A 24,867-nucleotide genomic window follows, 5' to 3' on the forward strand; every position below is an offset into this window, starting at 1 on the left:
AGTATGAGTTCATTTTGAAAATAATTTGATTATTAACAGTCACACAGTGGCTTCTGTTTTTGCATTTTTGTCACAGTTAAATGTTTCAGATCATCAAAAAAAATGTATTCCTGGATAAAGATAACCGGAGTAAATACAAAAACAATTGTCAAATGATAATTTCCTTCAGTAAGGTAAAAAAGCTATTCAAGTCAACCTGGCCCTCTAGGTAAAGGTAATTGCCTCCCTTACTAAATCATGAATTAACTGTGATTAAACTACATTTATTTTTAGAAAGCTGAGCTCAATTTTACTAGCCAAGCCCAGGCCTGGTTATTACCTGACCTCCATATATAATACATTATTTGAATAGGACCTCTCTGGTGGCTAAAAGATCTAAATACCAACACATCTAGAAAAACTAAGTTATTGACTTCAATCAGTCTGGAAAGAGTTACAAAGCCATTTCTACGGCTGGGGTGCAAGTAGATCAAAGTGGGAGAAAATGTGCAGCTATGGTAACCATTCCTAGGGGAGGCTGGTCAACCAATATTACTCGAAGACATCAACAATTAAACCAGGAGGCCATAAAACAATCCAGAATAACATCTAAACCATTGCAGGCCTCACTGCCTCATTTAAGGCCAGTTTTCAAGATTTAATAGGAAGAAAGAAAGACTGTGTAAAATGGCTTCCATGGTAAACTTCCAAGGCCAAAATAAACTCCTTCAAGATCTACAAGACATTGGGGAAATATTATCTGGCTTGACGAGACAAAAGTGGAACTTTTTGAAAGCTGTGTTTCATGTTGCATCTGACCCAAAACTCACACATCCTTTGGAAACAGAGCATCATACTCACAGTCAAATGTGCCAGTGGTAGTGTGTGGGTTTTGGGCTGCTTTTTTCCCCATGATCTGGACGACTTGGCATTTTTAATTATAAATAATAATAATCAGCAATTCCTGCAATCACACTGTGGCTATGCAGCAGGACTACCTCTGAATGATCAGAAAACACCAGAATGAAGTTTTGGATCTAACCAAAGTCTGAATTTCAATTCACATACTTTAGTATGACCTTAAACAGGGCGATTATACTCAAAAACCCTCCAGCATGACTGAACTAAAACATTTCTGCATAGAAGAGTGAGCCAAAATCCCTCAGTGGTGAAATTAAAGACTAAATGCCAGTTATCACAAACTTTTGTCAGATGTCTCTGCTAAGGGTGGCACAACTAGTTATTAGGTTTAGGGGGAATTCATTGTTTTTTTTTCATAGTTTTTTATTTTTATTTCATCAGGTATGGTTTGTTTGGATAGCTTTTTTTGTTGAACCCAATGAATGAATCGAATGAACAAATTCATCATTTGAAAACATCTATGGTTGGCTGTGCTGGATTTTGAAAAATCAATCAGCCCGAAAAAAGGGATAAGAATGTATGGCTTCCCTAACGACAATGAAAGAATAAGAAAATGGTTGGCAGAAGTCAGCAGGAGCAATCTCACTGTTAGCAAAGGTACAATAACAGAAAACTGTGTCCTGTAAGCCATTTTGACAAAATGAAGGTAGGGCCTGCAATGACTGTTTTCATTAAGTCAGGAAGCGCAAGTCTGAAATACATGGTGGAGCAGCAGCAGCAACGTACTTGTAACCTAACAACAGCCTGGTTTCTGGAGCAGTTGAACCACTGGTTTGATCTCAAGACCTCTCGCCACCCTGTGATGGCACCAAGCAGGCACAAGATGGAAGAGTACAGCAAAGCCATTCAATTCCTCCAGAACACAATAACACTCTTCTCTTCTTTGGACTTAAGATAGGCCAAACAGGTAGCTGGAAACCAGTGCAAACAAGAATTCTGATGGCAACATGTACAATCTTATCAATCTAAGATGACATGCTTAACCATGGACATATGTTTATGCGAGCTGTCTAAAACGCATCTGAAACATTACGCATTTAGGTAAAAGTTACATTAACTAACTACATTACTGTCATTCAAATGCAACATATAAGTTTCTTGGAGCCCGAAGAAAGCATGAGCAAGAGGTACATTGGTTGACCCAGCCTGAGCAAGATCGACGGGAATGGAACAGAAAATTGGAGTTGTTCCGTAATTTGACGGAGAACGACGGAGAACGGAGTCTGTTGACGGTGACGTTCGGAGTACTCACACTGAATGTGGTACTGTTCTCATTAAACAACATAACAACAGAGTTCCTCCGTCAGTCGGAACAGAACAGAGTAGGAACGGAGGATGTGGAATTATTTTACCTCCCTCTACGAACAACTGTAGCAGCTTCGCAGGCAGGAAGGAGCCGGCGGTATTGGTTTTTGAAAATAAAGTAAATTTTAAGGTTTCATGATATTTAAATTTCAAACACTCTGATTATGGTTAGTATAAGTGCGTAATTAGAAGTTAAAATAACAATGCATATATATATGTATTTAAAAAAAAAAACACTTTACTCTGAAGGTGTGGCAGCTTTTATTTTGCCGTGGCGGTGCGCCACAATCAATTACATGTGGAAAACCTGGAGACATAATATTATAACAATCCTCCTCAAGAACATTAGAGGTATATCATACGGAAAAAAAATAATTTAACAAATAAAATAAGATTTTTTTTCAGATACCCTTTATAAAGGGGTTATTTTTAGATGAGAAACTAGGGTAATCCTAATGTAATCTTAAAAATATTAAAGTTTCTTTAAATATTTGACCAGTTTCCTCAACTGAGGAAATACCAAAATTGCTATATTTAGCAAAACAAAAAGCTATTTTTACTATGAGTTTAAAGCTCATACAACACAGGTGTCATATTGGAGATGGCCGACTTGACCCACATACAGATAAACACGAGAAACAGAGAAGCATTTCAGGAGCTTTATTTTCAGGACCAGGTACTGGAAACAGAATCGGCTGAGCAGCTGCAAGGAAACGGATGCAGGTAAGACACCACAACTGATACCCTTAAACTCTACTATGCAAGGGAGCTTACGGTCAGGTTGGGGTAGGTCCGCCAGGGAGAGAGATTGTGATCCTGGAGGAGGCAGCGGGCTACGCTGAGCCGCCGGAGCTGGGACAGTCTTGGGAGGAACGGAGGAGGGTGGACAGGGTTCGCCTGAAGCTGTGCCAATCCGGCAGCCAGTGGGGAAACAAGAGATCCAGAGTCCACGCCCTGTTAGACGAGTCTCCTGAGAGGTATTTTAATTTGGAGCGAGACTTGGGTAACCTGAGTCAAAACAGACTATTAGTCAAGATACCAGACTTTCTCAAAGAAGCAAATTTCTCTAGATGCTTAAACTATGAAATTGGCCAGGTAGAAATACCATGAAGAGGCAAAACACTCAGGCATCGAAGTACTGGCTCGCCACCCTCTTATAGTCCTCCAGCTGATGACAACATGCGAAACACCTGACCACCCTGATCCATCAGCTCCTACGGCTCCTACTGGTGGAAAAAGGTTAGTAGCAGGCAGAAGATGACCAGGACAACAAGAAATTCATATTTAACCAGGTGATTATCTCTCCCTCCTCATCATTCTCAGTTCATACAGTTCTTGCCTCATTTACTTTCCCTGTCACTGAATGCTTTATTTTAGGTGAAAAACTTTTTATATGACCAAACTGAGTAGACAAAGACCCCTCAGCCTGAAAGTCTGTGTTTACATATCACAACAATAAATTAACAAAACAACTAATGACCAGTTCTGAAAATATATACAAAATGTGTCCAATCAATTCTAAAACCTCTTAGTTTAGACGAACCCTTGTTGACACTGTAACACTCGACTTTACCAAATCAGAGTTGTTTTAGTCATTCTGTTATGATTTCTCTTTCTCTCAGCTGCGTCACTCCTTGTGCTTCCGTCTTGCCTTTTGCTGTTCTGTTCATTTATAAAAGCTTGGTTTATTTGCATTTGGGTCCTCACCTTTACCAAACTCAGCTGGGTCTTTCTGCATGGAGTTTGCATGCGTGGGTTCTCACTGGGTACTCCGGCTTCCTCCCACAGTTCAAAGGCATGCCTGCTAGGTTAATTGGTCTCTCTTAATTGCCCTTAGGTGTGTGAATGAGTGTGTGCATGGTTGTTTGTGTGTTGCCCCGCGATGGACTGCCAACCTGTCCAGGGTGTACCCCGCCTCCCACCCATAGACCGTTGGAGATAGGCACCAGCTTCCCCACGACCCACTATGGAAGAAGCGGTATAGAAAATGACTCACTGTCCTTTACTAAAACAAAATACATCCAAGCCTTGTTTTTTTACCTGGGTACAGTAAATGTTGACAACACCTAAAACATTTTCTTTCGCGAACCAAACCTTCTTTACTGCAAGGATCAGCCCAGTCCAAGGCAACACGCTCAGCTGTTCTTCTACTCAGTCTGTAACATTAGTAGCAGCACGACCAGTGACTGTAACAGCGCTGTAACAGTGCTGATGTTGCGTGCACTCAATGCACTTAATGAAATCACTCACACTTTCAACCCCTATAATAACAGTCTTCACACAACATTTTTTTTGTCATTCACAGAACGCTAAAATCTGGGACATTTCCATATGTGTAAGGTGTATATGTAGTGTGTCACACTTAATGTGTTATGCTGACCTAATCCCCTCAAATCTTTACAACTGGAAACATTGTAAATGTTTGTGTGGTAAAAAAAAAAACTGCTCAGCTCTTGATAAAATAAAAACAGAGCGAGGGAAACCCTTCATTATTGACTTCATTTACGGAAACATGTAATTTGAAAAAAACAAAACTGAAATGTCAGGTTACTAATCTTCCAGATTAGAACAAACCTTTTGGAACTATGAACTTTTTTTTTTTGTTCGACTGGAAATGTATTTTTTTCCCCAAAAAAACTTATACTGGCTACAGCTTATGCCCCTTTTCCACTGGCTCGATTTAGCTAGCCCGGAACAGCTCTGCATAGTTCTGCACGTTGTGTGTTGCATTTCCATTGACCCGCTTTTGCTCTGCTGAAGGGAACACCTCCTGGAGGCGCGGCTTTAAAGCATGTTGTGCACATGTGTTGTGCTGCATAACTGCGGACGAAACACCCAACCACCAATGTAAAGAAGAAAAGACCGAAACGCGTTACAAAAACAAGAAGAAACACATTTGTTGTCTGGGGATTAAATCTGCTGACTGCATTGACAATCAGATTTGATGAGTTTTATTATTATTATTAACGATTTCTCTTTCCTTTTAAGAGACTTGGATAGATTTTAATTAGGTCCCATTTTATTTCTAATAGTTGTTGCCTATATATTTATTCAGCTGCCGCTGAATATTGCAGTCTCCTATGATCGGCAGAAAAGCTTGCACCTCGTCGTTGCTCCCAGGGGTGACTTTTCCGGATAACTGTGCAGACTCCATCATATGTTTCTCTCACTTGAATGCATGTTTGAAAATGACGGTTGTTTTTTTTTTTTTACGCTGGTTGACCCTTACCGCTGGCCGCACCCACGGCCAATCAGTGAACAGCCGTTTGTTCACGTCACATACAGTACCGACTTGGCCTCGCTTAGCCCTGCTAAGGAGGGGGCACCAAAAAAGTAGGTATTGGCACTGAAATAACAGTAATGGAAAAGCTCGCAAAGTGAGCCGAGTGGAGCCAAGTCGGGCCAAATCAAGCCAGTGGAAAAGGGGCAATAGTCATACAATTTCCATCAGGTGCTGGAACCAGTTTGTGTCATTAACATAGGTGGTGCCATGAACTGTGGGGAAATAAATGTGAGGGAGTCAATCCTGAATTGCAACTGCTTAACCTGCCTATATGCAGTGTGTGCCACTACTGCTGTCAAAACCAATCCAATGACAAGGAGAACTACAGTAATGGTATTATTAGATAAAGTTTTGGATCCGCATCATGGTAGGCTAATAGTGATGGGGTTTTTAGGTGTACATGTGTTATCCTTTCAAAAAAGCGATGTTTAACACAGGTTCAGGTTTATACACATTAGCTCTTTCAAATGCAGACATGGTGGGATTTAGCATAAATACTGTCTCTAAACTATCTAGATTGAGAGAAAATATTGGAATTTTAAAGAGCAAAAAAATGAGTCATGACTGCGGAGAGGAGCGTCCTCGGTGGCTGGGTGCAGCTGTGCACCAGGGGTCCCTTGCGAACTGCCGCTTGCACCCAGGGGTTTTGGCACCTCCAGTTAGACCCAGAGTTAGTCCTGGAGGCAGTCAGTGACTGGGGCCACCCTGTCCAGCAGGTCTTGGCCACCTAGGAGAGACCCTGTGTCTGGCCCACTGCTTCTGCCACCATCTTGCATCCTCCATCTCTTTCCTCATGATTTCTTCTGTGAGTTGGTTCCACCCTTTTTCCTCAGGTTTACCTTTGGGCCTCACGTGGTGGTCAGGTCGTATGTTTGACCGGAAGTTATCTGGTTTATCAGACTTTGGTTGACACTCATTACCCCCCTCAGGTCCTGCCGACCAAACCAAACAAATGTTTTTCCCTGATCTTAACATTGTTTCTGGCTGACTGCATTTCTCGGTCTTCTAACACAAGACTGTCTAAATCTGTAAAACTCTAGCTTCACCTTCTGATCCCTTAGTTGGGCGTGTACGTGTTTCCCACGCCATCTGAGCATATTTCCACTACAATACGTAATAACGTTATATCGCAAGCTTTCATGGAGATTATGGAGAAATAAAGATTTAAAATCATGGTCCTTCTCTATGCCGAGAGCATTGCGTCCTTGGAAGTAAGCGGCTCTCAGGCGCTGGTAATACTCCCTGGTGCTTTGTGTTTCCTCTGCTGGATGGTGAAAGCACCAAGAGTTGCAGAGGCCCGGTCCATGTATACAGAATATTCTTCCCTTGACCGAGGGTCGAATAATGGTCTCGGACTCCTCGGGATAGGCTCTCCATGAACACATGAACGCTCTTGGTTGTCGTCTTCCAAACGAGCGTCAAATTTTCACAATGGGCAGTACAGGTCTAAAAGACAGTGTTCCACCTCCCTAAGATAATCATCAATGTTTGACTCTGCTTTATTAGAGCCAAAATGTTTTGGGCAAGGGACTCAAGCTCGCGTGTGCACAATCCATTCTCAGGGATTGGTGCTGGCCCATCTGACTCTTCATCTGTGAGGGTTTACTCCTTCTACATCCATGGTGTGTCAGGACATCACAATCCATCCTTGGAGAAGGCACTGGAGACTGCTCATAGTACTCTGGTGGACCCTGTGCTACACGGACTCGGGTCCTGGGCAGCGGTTGAGGGCATTATGAACCACCAAAGTCCCAGGGATGGCTACCTTGTCGCCCTGGCGGAGGTGAGGGGCCATAGAGGAGGGTGCTGCAATTCAAGTTTGAAGGCTGCTAACCCATAAGCCTTGAACTACCTCCTTCTGCTGAGTCCACTTCCAGGTATTGTCCGTGGCTGTTCACTACAGTGGGGTGGGACACAGCACCACTGAACTTAATCTGACCACTCCCACCTGCTCTGGACTCGGTGGATGTATGGGAACACCATGAGACTGAGAAGGAAATCTTTGGAGAGCAGCTTCTACTTTTTTCAGCTGAAAGTTGCTGAAAGTTCTCTCTGGGTATTGCAGGTGCATCTCACCTATAAAGGGTCCAAGCTGTGAGGTGGAATTCACCTCCGCCTCAAGGGATGGAGTGTGTTCTGGGTGTGGGGTTAGGGTGTGTTCTTGCTACTCTCAGCTACCTCCAGCCTTTTAGTTCTCAACTCAGCTGCTTCCAACTTATCTTCCACTTCTAACAGTTCACACCAAGTGGCATTTATTGTCTGCAAAGTATCATCCAGCTCAAACTACAGTTTAAACTGCTGGTCAAATCTCCAACATTAACTTGCGCTGATATAAAAGACCGAGCTGTCCTAAGACATTGGCCACCCCTCTGTTTTTTGGTGGGTTCTTAATGACCTGGAGCAACTCCTGAATCCTTGCTTCACATTGCTCAGTGCTATAATCATTAAGGTCGTTACACAGCTCTGAGGGTACTAACGAGGCTCAGTTCGCAGCCTCAGTCTGTTCTAAAGTCCATTTTAACTTCAAATAGGGTCAGTGCTCTGTTGATCAGAACACAGTAAGCACGCACCGGCCTTCAACTTTGCTGAGTGCAGCCTCGCTTCGCAGTCCAACAATATTAAAAAGCAATCACAGTTCATCTTAAACTTTTCAAAATTGCATGCAACTAACTAATACTTTGGATTAACTAATCGTGATCCTAGATCATGTTAACTATGCCTCACCCTGCCAGACTAGTTACCAAAGTGGTGAAAATAGGAAACAAAACAAGCAAGTGTCGCACGTCTGCAAATACGGTCGTGCAACACAACGGTTACCTTCTCCTCTTTTGTCCAAAGCTGAGAAAATATGATACACTGTTGCAGTCGACTGAAACACTAGGAGGGAACTCATTTCCTTGGGCAACCCTCTGGGGTTTTTACATTCGCCAGGGAATCCTCAGAGTGTCTTCGATTGGGATATGCATCTTTTGATGTTCTTTATCAGACAGATTTCCAGCTTTTCAAGCTCCCTGGGGATGGCAAGTGTAAACCAACCTGCGAGTTTCAATTACTCCAGAGATCGCCTCCGAGCGTAGTACCTGCTGGAAATGGCAGCTCAGCATAGGCTTCAGTGGGTTTTTATAAACTCCGCTGAGGTCAGAGCTGCAACGCCTGTTGAGCTGCGTAGTAACAGTTGGCGGATGGCCCAACAACAACTTACATATACACCTAATGTTGACACGTATACACCTAACACAAGCACATTACATATGCACACTACATATACACTTTACATAGACACACTACATGACCCTGGGCAGGGTGCTAACCCTAACCCTAACCCTAACCTTACATACAGGTCCTTCTCAAAATATTAGCATATTGTGATAAAGTTCATTATTTTCCATAATGTTATGATGAAAATTTAACATTCATATATTTTAGATTCATTGCACACTAATTGAAATATTTCAGGTCTTTTATTGTCTTAATACGGATGATTTTGGCAAACAGCTCATGAAAACCCAAAATTCCTATCTCACAAAATTAGCATATTTCATCCGACCAATAAAAGAAAAGTGTTTTTAATACAAAAAACGTCAACCTTCAAATAATCATGTACAGTTATGCACTCAATACTTGGTCAGGAATCCTTTGGCAGAAATGACTGCTTCAATGTGGCGTGGCATGGAGGCAGTCAGCCTGTGGCACTGCTAAGGTCTTATGGAGGCCCAGGATGCTTCGATAGTGGCCTTTAGTTTATCCAGAGTGTTGGGTCTTGAGTCTCTCAACGTTCTCTTCACAATATCCCACAGATTCTCTATGGGGTTCAGGTCAGGAGAGTTGGCAGGCCAATTGAGCACAGTGATACCATGGTCCGTAAACCATTTACCAGTGGTTTTGGCACTGTGAGCAGATGCCAGGTCGTGCTGAAAAATGAAATCTTCATCTCCATAAAGCTTTTCAGCAGATGGAAGCATGAAGTGCTCCAAAATCTCCTGATAGCTAGCTGCATTGACCCTGCCCTTGATAAAACATAGTGGACCAACACCAGCAGCTGACACGGCACCCCAGACCATCACTGACTGTGGGTACTTGACACTGGACTTCTGGCATTTTGGCATTTCCTTCTCCCCAGTCTTCCTCCAGACTCTGGCACCTTGATTTCCGAATGACATGCAGAATTTGCTTTCATCCGAAAAAAGTACTTTGGACCACTGAGCAACAGTCCAGTGCTGCTTCTCTGTAGCCCAGGTCAGGCGCTTCTGCCGCTGTTTCTGGTTCAAAGTGGCTTGACCTGGGGAATGCGGCACCTGTAGCCCATTTCCTGCACACGCCTGTGCACGGTGGCTCTGGATGTTTCTACTCCAGACTCAGTCCACTGCTTCCGCAGGTCCCCCGAGGTCTGGAATCGGCCCTTCTCCACAATCTTCCTCAGGGTCCGGTCACCTCTTCTCGTTGTGCAGCGTTTTCTTCCACACTTTTTCCTTCCCACAGACTTCCCACTGAGGTGCCTTGATACAGCGCTCTGGGAACAGCCTATTCGTTCAGAAATGTCTTTCTGTGTCTTACCCTCTTGCTTGAGGGTGTCAATAGTGGCCTTCTGGACAGCAGTCAGGTCGGCAGTCTTACCCATGATTGGGGTTTTGAGTGATGAACCAGGCTGGGAGTTTTAAATGCCTCAGGAATCTTTTGCAGGTGTTTAGAGTTAACTCGTTGATTCAGATGATTAGGTTCATAGCTCGTTTAGAGACCCTTTTAATGATATGCTAATTTTGTGAGATAGGAATTTTGGGTTTTCATGAGCTGTATGCCAAAATCATCCGTATTGAGACAATAAAAGACCTGAAATATTTCAGTTAGTGTGCAATGAATCTAAAATATATGAATTTTAAATTTTCATCATGACATTAAGGAAAATAATGAACTTTATCACAATATGCTAATATTTTGAGAAGGACCTGTATATTGTCATGTCACAGAGGTCAGCACTGGTTTGTGTGGTTTGCTGGTGTGTTTTTCCTTTCTCTCTCTCTCTCTCACCTGCAGGGTGCGACAGGCAGTAGCAGCTGCACAGCTGCTTTCCATCAGGGCTCATCAAGCTCAACGTTCATAGGGAGCTGGACCGAGAAGGAGGCGTAAGATTGTTTACTCACCCAGAGCGGTAATCCGACCAGCAGACCTAGCTCTGCAAACTCTTTTTGCCTTGACCGTGTTGCTTACCTGAGTTATTTAAAGTGGATCAGACCCTGAAGACCCAGACCTGGATTACTTCTGTCTAATTTCCTGTGTCCAAGTCCTCCATTAGTTAAAGCTCTTAATTGTGTTTCCACTACTGAGAGCCTCCTCCAGCTTCCTGGAACCTGCCTGCTTAAGGAAGTCACCTACCGCTTTCTTGGATCTCATGCCTTGTGCCTCCCTGCCCGTCCACCCTCCAACATTTCACACCACCATGTGGGGCAACAAACAAAAGAGAGTTACCAACGTAACCCAACTACCACTCCTGTCAACCTTAGCCTCCGTGACATTACTCTCCTCCTCCTGAATCACTACTGCAACCCAGAACAGTAGGATATGCCAGTCTCCTCTTTCAGCCATACTCACCCTTTTCTCCTCCTCAGTGAACTGGCCTGAAGAAATCGAGTTCCCGGACCATCCAGTTGAGATCTTGTGTCACAATAAACTTGTTTAACTATAACTTTGCCTCCGTAATTGTTACCTGCTCAAGAGACACACGCTTTTACAATATAACACATATACACATTACATAGACATAGGCACACTACATATACACCTTACATAGACACAAAACACATTTTTGGCACTAATGGAACCCCATAACCTGGTCACCCAAAATAAAAGGCAAGACTAGAGTACAGGGAGTAACTGTGGTGTGAGTGACAGAGAGTGAGAGAAAACAAGAGGAGGGGAGGTAACAATAATATTAAAAAAGACTTCTTGTAAAGCACTGCTTGCTTTGGTATGGTGGCATGCTACAGTGTTAATAAAGGTTAGACCAAAGTAAAATGTTTAATTGGTGACCTTTAGATTATTTATTTAGAGCTACTTATGAGTTGTTTTGCCAATTTATTATTGTGATTTGATAACAAAGGCCTTGTCCACACGTAGGCGGTATTCTGGGAAAACGAAAAACCTTTTATATGGTTTGGCCTTTCATGTACACATAAACTCAGTTTTACATCACTAAAAACGAATAATTATGAAAACTCCGGCCACAGTGGAGATTTAAAAAAACTCAGCTTTTGAGCCTGCGTGTGTCCATAATGAAACGGACTTTAATGGTTTGGCGCATCACTGAGTACGATAACCATTGCGGAGCTGACATCAAATGTTCGACCATTGCTTATAGACTCGGCCATACAGAAGAGTAAAAATGAATGCTATCAGAGAGGTGCTGATTACATTGGTGTTTTACAAACCCTGCTGCAGCAACACACACTACTGTCCACACAAACAAACCTCCTGGTGCGATGTTTTATACCTAACAGGAAGTTGTAATTGTTTTGAAGGATTCTGATTGGCTGACATAGGTTTCATTTTTGCAGTACACCGCCTCCTATGCATCCGGAGTGTTTAACACAACGTTCAGTGGCGTATTTCTGCATGTTGGTGTGGATGAAAACTTTTCTGAAAAACCTTATGTGTGTACGATATTATTTTTAAAAACCATGTAGGGGAGATGTTCGTTTTTTTTTTTTTTTTAAAAACCCTGCTATGCCTGTACAAGTCCAAATACTTTCAGGCTTAGTTGTGTTTGTCTACTCAGTTTGGTCATATGAATATTTGTCATTAAAAAATAAAGGAGTCAGTGCCAGGAAAACTGTAAATGAGGCAAGAGCAGCATGAACTGAGAATAATGAGGAGCGAGACATAATCACCTTTTAAGTGTGCATTTCTTCTGTTGTACGAGTTTGTAGCTCCAAATAATATTTCTTGCTAAATACAGCATTTTTTTTGCATCAGCTGAGGAAACTAGTTAAATAATTAAGAAAACGTTAATATTTATAATAAGAGAAGATTATACTAGGATGACCCCAGATTTTTATCTAAAAATAATCAATGTTTAAAGGGTATTGAAAACAAAAATGTTATTTTATTTGCTAGGGTTTTTTGGGTGACAAAATAAAATAAGTGGAAGAGCAAATAAAAAGACACTAATAGGCAACAAAGGCATATTACTAAATTGTCTTATTTCTTGTGTTTTATGTATTTCACTTTACTATTACCTGTTTTCTTTCAGTTTTTTCTTTTCTGCTCTTGTTCTATCCAGACCTCCATGGCTACCATGCCTGATTGCCATGCCTGAAGGCTCAGAGGAGGCTTCGCAGAACCAAAGATCAGCTCCTGTTAGCTTACTCCATGACCAGATTTCACTCACCTCACACTGACACAATATACTTACACATCAACTACGTAACCATAGACATACATAATGTACTTATACTCACCTATGTAAGTATATACATGTTCACATTCACGCACAACATACGCACGCTTGCTTACATCAGTATTTGTACTCTGCTTCTACTACTATTACTCTATTCATTTTATTACTCTTAGGAAATGCTAAACAACAGTGTAGAGACACATTCCTTCTGTTACACTTGATTTTTATGAATAAATATGTACAAAAATCCAACCGTCCCAGTTTCTTCATTTCATCTTAATAAGATTGAAGTATTTTTAATCTCCGAACTGGAAGTGTACCCAGTTTTAGTTTCAGAAATCCTTTCACCTTAAATTAGAAAAGCATAAGTTACATAATGTACAGTGCCTTGCGAAAGTACTCGGCCCCCTTGAACTGGTCAACCTCTTGCCACATTTCTGGCTTCAAACATAAAGATATAAAATTCTAATTTTTTGTGAAGAATCAACAACAAGTGGGACACAATCGTGAAGTGGAATGAAATTTATTGGATGTGTCAAACTTGTTTTACAAATAAAAAACTGAAAAGTGGGGCGTGCAATATTATTCGGCCCCCTTGCATTAATACTTTGTAGCGCCACCCTTTGCTGCAATTACAGCTGCAAGTCTCTTGGGGTATATCTCTATCAGTTTTGCACATCGAGACACTGAAATTCTTGCCCATTCTTCCTTGCAAAACAGCTTGAGCTCAGTGTGGTTGGATGGAGAGCGTTCGTGAACAGCAGTCTTCAGCTGTTTCCACAGATTCTCGATTGTATTCAGGTCTGGACTTTGACCTGGCCATTCCAACACCTGGACACATTTATTTGCGAACCATTCCATTGTAGATTTGGCTTTATGTTTTGGATCATTGTCCGTCCCAGTCTCAGGTCTCTTGCAGACTCCAACAGGTTGTCTTCCAGAATGGTCTGTATGTGGGCCCCATCCATCTTCCCATCAATTTTGACCATCTTCCCTGTCCCTACTGATGAAAAGCAGGTCCAAACCATGATGCTGCCACCACCATGTTTGACAGTGGGGGTGGTGTGTTCAGAGTGATGAGCTGTGTTGCTTTTACACCAAACATATCGTTTTGCATTGTGGCCAAATGTTCGATTTTGGTTTCATCTGACCAGAGCACCTTCTTCCACATGTTTGGTGTGTCTCCCAGGTGGCTTGTGGCAAACCTTAAACAGGACATTTTATGGATATCTTTGACAAATGGCTTTCTTCTTGCCACTCTTCCATAAAGGCCAGATTTGTGCAGTGTACGACTGATTGTTGTCCTATGGACAGACTATCCCACCTCAGCTGTAGATCTCTGCAGTTCATCCAGGGTGATCATGGGCCTCTTGGCTGCATCTCTGATCAGTCTTCTCCTTGTTCGAGATGAAAGTTTAGAGGGACGGCCGGGTCTTCGTAGATTTGCAGTGGTCTGATACTCCTTCCATTTCAATATGATTGCTTGCACAGTGCTCCTTGGGATGTTTAAAGCTTGGGAAATCTTTTTGTTTCCAAATCCGGCTTTAAACGTCTCCACAACAGTATCTTGGACCTGCCTGGTGTGTTCCTTGGTCTTCATGATGCTCTCTGCGCTTTGAACAGAACCCTGAGACTATCACAGAGCAGGTGTATTTATACGGAGACTTGATTACACACAGGTGGATTCTATGTATCATCATCAGTCATTTGGGACAACATTGGATCATTCAGAGATCCTCACAGAACTTCTGGAGTGAATTTGCTGCACTGAAAGTAAAGGGGGCGAATAATATTGCACGCCCCACTTTTCAGTTTTTTATTTGTTAAAAAAGTTTGACACATCCAATTAATTTCATTCCACTTCACGATTGTGTCCCACTTGTTGTTGATTCTTCACAAAAAATTCGAATTTTATATCTTCATGTTTGAAGCCTGAAATGTGGCAAGAGGTTGACCAGTTCAATGCGGCCGAGTACTTTCGCAAGGCACTGTAACGAACAGGCAGACCTGTGGCCTCATGTATGAAACGTACTTATGCACAAATCCGTTGCGGTGCAATGTTTTATGCACAACTCAGCATGTACAAAAATAAATGATTTGTGAAAGAGTACAGTTTGTCACGCAAACTTATGACATGCCATGAACATGTGTGGCAGCCACGCTAGCTTTTTGAGTAAACAATAATAAACTACAAAGTTCTAAAACTCACCCAAATACACTGAAATATGACTGTATTTAATTTTATTTAACTCAAGGAGCATCAAACCTGATGTTTTCATGTGTTTGAGCTTTTATGGGGCTGCATGGTGGTGCAGTTGGTGGCACTGTTGTCTTGCAGCAAGAAAGTCCTGGGCTTGACTCCCGGCTGGGGATCTTTCTGCAGGGAGTTTGCATGTTCTCCCCGTGAATGCGTGGGTTCTCACCGGGTACTCCGGCTTCCTCCCACAGACCAAAAACATGACTGTTATGTTGATTGGTCTCTCTAAATTGCCCTTACGTGTGATTGAGTGTGTGCATGGTTGTTTGTCCTGTATCTCTGCGTTGCCCTGTGATGGATTGGCGACCTGTCCAGTGTGTACCCCGTCCAGGGTGTACCCCGCCTCTCACCCGTAGATAGGCACCGGCCTCCCTGGTGACCCACTATGGCATAAGCAGTCTAGGAGATGAATGAATGACTGAATTAATGGTTTCAACCTGAATAATTGAACACACCTCATAAAACTATAGAGTCAATCAAAATTCCACTATGCTGTTGCTGAACAGGCATAAATTAAATCTGTAAATGTAAAAGCTTTTGCACCTGCTGCATTTACAGCAATCACCACCTTCTGCCTCTCCATTTTCTTTATTTTGTTAGTGATTCCACAGGTGGTGGGTACCTTCTGGCTATTTATACTACTTTGCATATGTATTTATGGGCGGGGACCAGGCTGTCCAAGCGCCATGTGCAGCTGCACCCAATTTACTGCAAACTGGGATGTATGAAGGCTACATGTGCGGTGACATGTCTATGTACAGTTTGGTACATCTGAATTTATGGTGCACAGCAAGTTTCAGCAATTCCTACTGGCAACAGTTAGCATTAAGTTGTGAACTCTTTCATACATGAGGCCCAAGGACTGTATTATTCCACAATGATTAGATTCTTTAAAATACAATTATTCTCATTTAAAACATCACCTCAAATTTGTCGTAACAAAGACAAGTTTTTTTTTGTTTTCCTAACAATAATGCTACAATCTTGTGTCGTCTTGTGAACCCAATACTGTGTGCTTTTTCGTATCCTAAATTAGATGTATCAGTACACCTAAGTTTTTTGTATTTCTCAGTGCAATGCTTCTTGTAATTAGCACCGCTGCTAAACCATTAAACCAGTGTTACTTAAAAACTTTATCGCTGCATTTAGCAGGTATTCAGACTCCTGCGGTAACTCTTTTCCAAAATAGCAGCAGTAGCAGCAAGAGATGTTCACTCTTTCATGTCCACACTAGAAATGAACGCACATGCGCGAAGCCACAGTGCATATATGGACAGATCTAAATATCAATCTTCTCCTTCCCAAAATAATTGTGACTTGTCATCTGGATCCTAAGGTTAAAAACCAAAAACGACTTAAGAAAACTAAACTAAAAGTAAACCTATTTAAAGGGAAAATTTTGCTGGATAATCGAAGGAGGGCGGAAAAGAAGGATTTAACAGATTTAGATTCGTTTGTCATTCAGAACTGATATTCTTTTCTCCTACATAATGCATTACAAAAATATGCATAAGAACCATAACAGTTTAGATAATAATGTCATTTTGGCACAGTGTATGCATCAATGAGTCTTCTCTTTGTGCTCCTCGTTTCCTCAAAGAGTATAGAAAACATGCACCTTATGTTTTCTGGAAACTCTCACTCAATAGTTTTAGTGTGTGAGTAAATGCTAGTTTGTTTTATTCATTTTCATGTTGGCTCTGTGGTGTAGTGGTCTGCCATTTCTAATACTCAACACTAAAACAAACAGTTTTCATTACTAGAAAGCAGCAAAAGTTTTTGCACATTTCATTTTGATATTTGTGCTTAAACTTGCTGCAAAAAAGGAAATTACATAGTTTGTATTTACCTCTATAGAATTGTTTCAAATTCCCCATACATCTGGTTAGTATCTGTAGTGTAAACCTTTGTGTAATCTTAGTCTCTCATGTATTTGGGAGTGTGTATAAGGGTGAATCTTTATTTTTAAGTGTCACATTCAGTTACTGGTCAGTGATAAATATTAGTACAAAGCCTCTAAGCAACAACAGCATGCATTAAACAATAGATCCAAAGTGACAACTGTTAAGGGCAGATCCACGACAAGCACACTCATGTCTGTGGGCTTGTTGGAAATTCACCAACCGCCTAAAATGTTAACAGAAAGAACAAAGCTTTAAAATGGCTCACATTTCACCCTGATATTTATGCCAGCGTTTCATAAATGGCCTCATTTAATATTTGCCACATCTGAGCTGTGAAAGAAGTGCCACAAATTCAGCTTAGAGCCCCATAAGGCTTGTGGGACAGGCTGAGACTGCGGCCAACATTTGTTTAACTTCCACTCAAATGAAAGTTATTTGCTCTTTTTTTAAAGACTCGCTGAGCAGATGATGTAGATCCTGCTTCCTAACCGCTCCTACACTGAAACTCCTACAGTCCACCCAAGCGGTAAATCATTATTTACTGGTAGAATCCAAGCAACTTTGTAACTGCAGAGTGCCTGCTACGACTTAAGCTGAGGAACAATCTAAAACAAGTTTGCGAACAGCCGAATCACGACTGGAATGAAAAATGTCAATATCCATTCATGTCATTGAAAAATAGGACTTTCCCCAGAGGATATGCACACATAGTCTTTAAATTTTGACTCACACAAGAGGTGTTTCTTTGCACACATCGAAAACCCTTTCAAGCAGTGATTGAGGAAAGGTGGCAACGCTGATTATGTGAAGGTATTCCAGCCTGACCAGGATTTAAGGGGTTATTAGGGTGAAGTGCTCCAACTACACGGTGCTCAAACTCTCCTTTACCTCACTCCATCCTTTCCGGGGCCCTTATCACCAGCCATTAATGCAGAGGCATAGCTGCGCCTGCATCTAAATGTTTCATTATGGCAAGAGTGCAGATACCAATTTCTGCACCAATTTCTACCCTCTTTTCCCGACGTGCCCCCCCTCCGCCATATACACTCCGCACCTTCTGCCTCTCTTCCAACCTCTCACACTGAGGGAGGAGAGATAAGCATGACAAATTGAAATAAATGAGAGAGGAGAAAAAGGTGGTGCGGGGACAATGCCGGTGTCCCGACTCCTCCTCCTCCTCCGCTTGGAAAGAGAAAAAGGAGAAGATGACAGCAAAAAAGGGATGCAGCAAAAGAGTTCAAGTGAGAAAAGCAGAACGTGATGAAGGAGGTTGAGTGGTTGTGAGAAAGACAAATTATTTATCCAACCAAAATTATCATTTCACCACCAGCTGTCCTCTCTAAGAATCGCAGTTTCATCCTCCGCTCCCTTTATCCGCTGTGAGTAATGAGCGGCAGTAATTGGGGGATCTTACTGACCTTTGCTGCTCTTTGTCTCCACATGTGTGGATCTATATGCACTAGTGTGCAACAGGTTCGCTGCTCGGGTTATGTAGTTTACGACAGTCCATCTTTTTCGATCCAGCTCAGAAAGCACTTTTAACAATGTTTTACTATATAACATGACATGTCGGGCTGATCCTGTCAGAGAACAGGATATAGGCAATAATGGTGTCTGGTGTGAGAGGGCTAGTTGCATCAAAACAATTCAAACCCAGTCAGCTTTATCCCCAGCTCATTAGGAGCTTTGCAAGAAATGAGATTTAGAGTTTATTTAATGATATCTCACTCTTTTCGGGAGGTTATCTTTTAACTTCAAACATTGATCTTTATTGAAAGTAATTGCCTCCTAACTAAATAAAAGAGCACCAATGACATAAAAATTCAGCATATACCCAAGCAAAACAGGCCTGCTGATTTACTGAGTCTTAGCACATGTCAAGAACAAGTGTGGTGGTGGACCCCAAAATACAGACAGGCAGGAAGTAGCGTGGCGTGGTGAGTTAAAAAAGCATTTAATAATCAAAAAGGAAACATACAGGCAGGTCGGTAGGTAGTTGCAGAAGCAGGCATTGGTAAATTGAGTCAGAACAGGCTTGGCATAAACAGAAGAACTGAAAAACTGTAATGTTTCTGCGAGGAATGAACAGAAAAGCAGTGTATATATGGAGCATGGTGCAGGTGAAACAAGTAGACTGATTGGATAGTGCAGGTGGACCGAATTAAGCTGATTACTGTCTGACAGAGGCAGGGAATGGAAACAAAAACATGGCTGGAACAAAACAGAAGTTCAACAACATAATCAAACATAAGAAACATAACTGTAACAGAACATAATCCAGAAAGCAATATGAACTGAAAACAACCACAAGAAAACAAACCTAAACCACAGCACCACCTCTAAAACAATAACCAGAAACAAGATCCAAAACACAACAAATTGGAAAACATAATCATAAGAGAAAAATCCAAAAACTCCCAAATCATGACAGCACATTTGCTTATAAAGTCAGTCAAAATCCCAAAACCGTGAAGACAAACAGAATCCTAGGGCATTTTTGCTTATTTACCAAAATCTGTCTTGTTTGGAAGATCCTCTTTCATTTCTTTACACAAAGCAAGAGATTTGGGAAGACAAATGTTTTAGCCTGAGGAAACACAAAGTCAAATTAAAACAATTGTCCAAGGCCTGGAATTAGAGCTGCGATTTTCAAATCTAGGAGTTAAAGGGACCATCTGGAATCAGATTTGTTTGTTGTTGCTTGTCTTGAGCAAAAGCACTTGTGTGCCACTGGTGTCCCTTTAAATGCTGTTTAAAACAGCGTTTGACGGGACATTTTTAGATTCCTGGACCAAAAGAGACAATTCACACATATAACTCCTTATATCAGTATGTAGGAGAATAAACAATAGCCAAAAAACCTCCTGCACATTGCTTCAAAAAATCTGCCATTAACAAACAAAGGTTTATGATTGTCTAAAAATGTTCACTGCAAGTGTGATGTTTTTTAAATTTATAGACCATAGATTACATGCATAAACCAATAGCTATCTTGTTGCATTGTTATGTGTGATTCTGACTGTAGAACACGACTCTGACATTTGTTGATTGGTTGGTGGCCTGGAAAAATATTACAAACAGATGTGGAGGTATGGGGACAGATACTAACATGGTCAAACAGGTTATGGGGGCAAAGGAGTCTCAGTCTGCAGCAGAGTTTGGTGTCTTAGACACCTTGAACACCTGCTCGTGTGAAAATATCTCACCTCACATAGGAAAACAACAAATTTATATTTTACAAAAACCTAGTTTACAGAAAACACAGTTTTACAAACACATTGATGACAGGTGAGAACATAAAAGGTGTATGTCCTCTGCCAGACATTCATCACAGTAGTACATTAGTTAATGTATTCAGTACCTAAATGGTAAGACTACAAGAAAATTAAGTTTATTATTGGGTCTAAAAGAAGCATATACAAGTTTGTCAGTTTCTAAGAAACAATCCATTACTTGACCTATTATTTTTCATCTTTATCTTACATCTGAGTGTGAATATCTATGTGTTTTTATCAGAAATATAGAAAAGCTTTAAAATACTGTTGCACTTCCCAAGTCAAAGCCGCAACCACAGGCACCATATTGTGGGGGGGGAGCAAAATATGTTTTCTTCACCATTTTTAAAAGTCTATGAATACATTTGTCAGATTGCAGGTATGATCAGATTTTTTTTAAAAGAATAGTGGGAGTAGCTGCTCCACTTGCTCCATTGTCCAGTCAGTCAGTCAGTCAGTGATTTCTACCGCTTCTTTCATAGTTGCTTGCGAGCTGCTGCCCATCTCCAGCAGTCTATGGGCGAGTCGCCAGTCCATCGCAGGGCTGGCTGCAACCAAATAAAGCTTATTTAATGTTATTGAAAAAGGACCAATAGGGCATGAGATTTAAACATTAAAATGGGTAAACGATTACCTTAAAAAAGGTTCCGATGCAAAGTTCTCTCTTGGACGTAGCCATTAGGAGATGAGTACACTGAATAGACATTTGGTTTGCTTTTAGGGAACCACTGTGATGACAATAGCAGTTGCAAAGAATCACATTTTCTTCAGTCCTATCTTTTTTGTGTGCTTGCTGCATTGTATGTGATATTTAACATCTTGGACACTGTAATCTATGTGAGATATGGACATTTACTGCATTGCAACGTAATCCAAAAGACTCAATACTTGAATGTAGTCATCTCCAGATGACATAATGGCACTTAGAATATATTAGCCAACAATACTAGAGAATTTAAGTGCACCCTTTCATCAAACATTTTGACAGGTGGGCGGGACTTTCGGTGAGGGCGGGACTTCCGGTGGGGGCCATGTGGGCGCCATGTGGTTGCCATGTGGGCAGGGGGGGGGGTGTCCAAGGGGCGTAACAGTGGATGTTGATTGGTTGTCGTCATTAGGGGCGATACCTTAAATGAGTCAATTAAAACACAGGGGTGTGTTTAAGGGTGTTACGGGGAAGGCCTTAAATGAGCCAATTAAAACACACAGGGGTGTGTTTAAGGGTGTTATTAATAATCTGTATGTTTTTTCAGGCGTTAATACATCTAAAAAACAAAACAAACAAAAAAAAGACATGCATCCTTTTATATTTTTAAAGGTATAATCAACTTAATGTTGACCTATCACATGAAATCCTAATAAAGGAACTGTGTAACCTGACAGAATTGTAAGTTAATTTTGCTTTACAGCAGGACCTATTTGTTGAATATATGAGCCAGTCTCAATCCGTTCAAAATAGAAAAGACCTTAAAAAGTAAATAAATAAAAAAAAATTGTGCTTCACTACATCGATGGAACGAGAAAAACCTTCAGCTTCTGCGTCAACATACTGGAAAAGCAGCTGAAATAGGTAAGACGAATATCTGATTAACAGAAAAAAAAAGAACATCAGTATACTGTTTCCAAGTTACAAATTGACTAGCAATGATGTGTTTGTTTTTGAATCATGAGAGACTCCATTTTAGGAAAAAGGAATGATAATTTTAGTTACCTGTAGCTTTTCTAAAAAACATTTTACTTTTTCATCTTAGAGTTACAGGGGGTTACAACTGTTAGGGGCGATGTCAGGAAAGGGGCAGTTACGTCTGTTTCTTAGATAACATATCACCTTTGAACTCAAGAAGGGTTTTGGTCTTAAAAACATAGGCAGCTGAAATAGGTAAGACGAATATCAGATTAACAGAAAAAAAAAAGAACATCAGTATACTGTTTCCAAGTTACAAATTGACTAGCAATGATGTGTTTGTTTTTGAATCATGAGAGACTCCATTTTAGGAAAAAGGAATGATAATTTTAGTTACCTGTAGCTTTTCTAAAACATTTTACTTTTTCATCTTAGAGTTACAGGGTTACAGTTATTCTATATCCAACTGTTAGGGGCGATGTCAGGAAGGGGCAGTTACGTCTGTTTCTTAGATAACATATCACCTTTGAACTCAAGAAGGGTTTTGGTCTTAAAAACATAGTCTTTGCAGTTGAGATAACACTGTCATGTTCTGGTATAAATACTGTGTGTAAATGTTGGGGCTCTGTTTCATTGGTTAACCTCAGTGTCAGGGTCTTCAAATGCTGAATGTCTTTGAACCATAACACTTGTTACATTGAAAAATACCAGTACTGACAAGAAAAAATGTCGGTAAATATTTCAGGAAACCCGGAAATTGTGGCTTCTTCTTCTGATAATTCACAAAAGCCCAATGACATCTTAAAACGTAAGTAAGTAAGTATCATTAAATGCATGTGAATGTTCTCAAATTTTGTTTATATATATTGTTTATATATATATATATATATATATATATATATTTGTTTCTTTGTCATAGAACCCACCGCTGATGACCTTGATGATTTCATCTTGACACAATCAGATTATGGTAAGTAAATGTTAAATGCAATAAAATATATATATATATATATATATATATATATATTATAGTTAACCCTTGACAATGTTTCAATTTATAGATTTGATGAGAGAGGTAAACCCGAATGATCAAGTTGGAGGGTTCAGCGGCTGGAATCCACAGTCTAAATTGAGAAGGCGAATTATTTCCAAACAAGAAAAACCCCCAACAACATCTGAACTTTCTTCTAACACAGAAATTACGACAGATTCTTTGAATACTCCTCTGCCAATTATCATCATTTCCCCTGAAGACACACCGGATAAGTTACCGGCACCTCCAGAAAGTAAGTCCTAAGAACTAACTGTTTTTCTTTGAGAGTGAATGTATTTTATTTATGTGTTATTAGAGACTTTTGTTTTAAACCTCAGATAAAACTGTTTACAGATTCGACTGAGAGCTCTGTGGAAGACATAGTTGTCGAGCAGGAGCAAGGTAAGGAAATAAAAATTAAATAAAAACAATATATATATATGTATTTTAAGCATAGTTCAATAAAAATGTCATATAAACCTGTTTACAGATACATCCAAAGATGCCACATTAAATCCGCCCACCAGAAGGTCGCTTTTCAAAGATCAAGACAGCTTTCAGCAGAACGGCACAGTTTCAGTCCAACAAGAAGTGAAATCTGGAGGTTTTACCGCAAAGAATCGGAGTAAGATTAAAAAAAAAACTTGTGTATTTTAAAAACTATTTTCGTTTTATTTATGAACGCTGTGCTGCGCAGCGTAAGATAACTTTTATTGTCTTCTGTTTTTACAAAATATTTAACCCCGGCCAAAAGACAGCGACTCTTTGCGCTACAAACCAGAGCAACGCTAGTGAGTGGTTTAATGAACGGTACGTTTTAATTCATACATACATACTGAATTAATTTTAATTCCCCTTTTTTTTTTTTTTTTTTTTTTTTTTTTTCAGCTTTAATGTGATTATTTCAATATATATATATATATATTTATTATCTATTTATTTATTTTTTGTTCATTCTCCTTACAGAGGTAACGTTGATGGTAGGACAGATTGGTCACAGAAACGGACAGCGCAGGAAGACAGTCTCTACAGCCTCACGGAATCTTCGTAATAAGGCCTCATCGTTAACGCTTCTGGCAGCATGTCAGATTCTGTTAAAGAAGCATTTTGGTGACATCAAGGTGATTTTAAACTGAACTGATCACTGTGTTTTTGTTTTTTGTTTTTTCTGTAGGTTAGTTTTATTTTTATTTTTGTTTCTTATGTTCATAGAAAATGGATAACCGAATCAGACTTGCCCTGGATGAAATAAGAAATTTAGTTAATGAACTTAACGAAATTCCCGTTAATGCAGAAGAAAATAGCACACCGTCTCCACACAGCATTGAGCAAAATTATCATAATCCCTCTACGACACACTCCGCAGATCATCACGGGGGTCATTTCAATACGGGAGTAGCGGTTAGTTCTGATCAAGTAATCAGACTTGCCCTGGATGAAATAAGAAATTTAGTTAATGAACTTAACGAAATCCCCGTTAATGCATCTCCTGCTAACAGTGAAAATTTAATAAATGAACATCAGCACGGTGACGTTTTAAACGTAATCAATCAGGCTCTTTCCGATTTGAACAGCGAACCGTCTCCACACAGCAGCATTGAGGAAAATGATTCACCTGACAGTCATCAGAATCTTTCTACGTCACACGCCGCAGATCGGCACGGTGACGTTTTAAACGTAATCAATCAGGCTCTTTCCGATTTGAACAGCGAACCGTCTCCACACAGCAGCAGCATTGAGGAAAATGATCCACCTGACACTCATCAGAATCCTTCTACGTCACACTCCGCAGATCATCACGGGGGTAATTTCAATACGGGAGTAGCGGTTAGTTCTGATCAAATAGAGCGAGATCCTCCAGCTGTGGTTGAACGTGAACATTTTAATAACCATGAA

This window comes from Girardinichthys multiradiatus, chromosome 1, assembly GCF_021462225.1.
Source record: "Girardinichthys multiradiatus isolate DD_20200921_A chromosome 1, DD_fGirMul_XY1, whole genome shotgun sequence".
NCBI lineage: Eukaryota > Metazoa > Chordata > Actinopteri > Cyprinodontiformes > Goodeidae > Girardinichthys > Girardinichthys multiradiatus.